The 1828-nt window shown below is 43.4% G+C and overlaps 1 pseudogene; it reads left to right on the plus strand.

Moving 5' to 3' along the window:
- The first annotated feature begins 246 nt into the window (after window positions 1-246).
- LOC102928218 (large ribosomal subunit protein eL33 pseudogene) lies at window positions 247-667 on the plus strand (annotated as a pseudogene).
- Window positions 668-1828: the final 1161 nt, after the last annotated feature.

Genomic DNA, 1828 nt, shown 5'->3' on the forward strand with positions numbered 1-1828 from the left:
AGAAGTCAGAGCCGGGGCTTGCGTGGGTGCCTGTGCACCCTGCGCGGCGCTGACGGCTGGAGGGAGCCTGGGGTTGGGCTCCGGATGCCCCACTTGGCGGCTCTGCCCCGCATCTGCCCCACGTTTCCGAGTCGTTGGCTGTCAGTCATTCTCAGAAGTCCGATCGTGGAGTTGCCAATCCTTGGAATGTTGACCGAATTCATCCAGCGCGCGTGGGGGGACGGGGACGTGCTGCTGCGTGGCTTTTAATCCGCGATCTCGTTTGTTTTCAGGCCTGCTGGGAACGGGACTTCTAAAAGACAGTCATGTCTGGGAGGCTTTGGTGCAAGGCCATTTTTGCTGGCTATAAGCGAGGTCTCCGGAACCAAAGAGAGCACACGGCTCTTCTTAAAATTGAAGGTGTTTATGCTCGAGATGAAACTGAATTCTACTTGGGCAAGAGATGTGCTTACGTGTATAAAGCAAAAAATAACACAGTGACACCTGGAGGCAAACCAAACAAAACCAGAGTGATCTGGGGAAAAGTAACCCGGGCCCATGGAAACAGTGGCATGGTTCCTGCCAAATTCCGAAGCAACCTTCCTGCAAAGGCCATTGGACACAGAATCCGTGTGATGCTGTACCCTTCCCGGATTTAAACTAATGAAAGTAAATAAATAAAAGTGGATTTGTAAAAAAAAAAAAAAAAAAAAAAAAAAAGAAAAACATACATGCATGCAATAACAATTAATGAAAAAAGAGACCATGAATTTGAAGGAGAGTAGGAGGAGGGTACGTGAGAGGGTTTGGTGGGAAGAAAGACAGAGGAGAAATGTTGTAATTAAATCACAATTTCAAAAGTAACCTAACAAAAAATAACTACAATAAACTGAAACAAACAAACATACAAACAAAAGACTTTGGGATTTGCCTCAGGGTTGAGACTTTACTCTGAGGCTTGTGGTCTTAGCAATCCTATGTAATATTTCTCTGTAGCTTTCTTCCTTGAGAATTCAGGAAAATTATTAATACATATTTTTTGTCGAGAAGCTCTGTTGGGATTTTATCCATAAAGATTTTAATGTGCCACTTGGTGCTTAGTGTATTCACTGAATTGTATTATTATTATTTAAAATATTTTTATGTATTCTTTGAGTTTCATAAATGTGTCCAATGTATTTTGATCATACCCACCTCCACTCTCCCTTTCCAGCTCTTCACAGAGCCCCCCTCTTCACAAAACTTTCCCCTCCCGTCATACCTTCTTCTGTTCTTTTAAAATCCACTGCGTTTAATTCATGCTGCTCACATATGCATGAGTGTAGAACCATCCACTGGAATATGAATAACCTGCCAGGGGCTGCTTTCCTGAGACAACCTGACTCTCCCTCCCTGAGCAGCCATCCACGGCCAATAGCTGTTTAATTATGCCTCATAAGTCCCTCCCTTATCCATGCTGGAATGTTTGACTTGATCATGTACAGGTTTTGTCTGGGCAGCCACGGCTTCTGTGAACACAGGAGTACAATGGTCCTGCCATTAACTGCAGATTGTCAGACTCCTTCTCTTTCATCACATCTGCATGCCATATAGAAACCCAGACATGATTCAGAGTTAGTGGAGATGAGATCGGGAACATAGTTAATCTCAAAGTATATTGAATAATAGATAAATGTCCTTGACCCCTTCTGTGTCCATGGTCTTTGCTTTGTGACTTTAATACAGATCATTCCATTTCCATAGGAAAAGTTGTATTTCCTATCCCTTACTTTAGTGTACCATCTGTCTGCTTTCCCCCCATAGATCTTAGCAAGTATGAGGTAATGGGAGGCTGTAATGGCACTTATGG

This window comes from Peromyscus maniculatus, chromosome 3 (genome assembly GCF_049852395.1).
Source record: "Peromyscus maniculatus bairdii isolate BWxNUB_F1_BW_parent chromosome 3, HU_Pman_BW_mat_3.1, whole genome shotgun sequence".
Classification (NCBI taxonomy): Eukaryota; Metazoa; Chordata; class Mammalia; order Rodentia; family Cricetidae; genus Peromyscus; species Peromyscus maniculatus.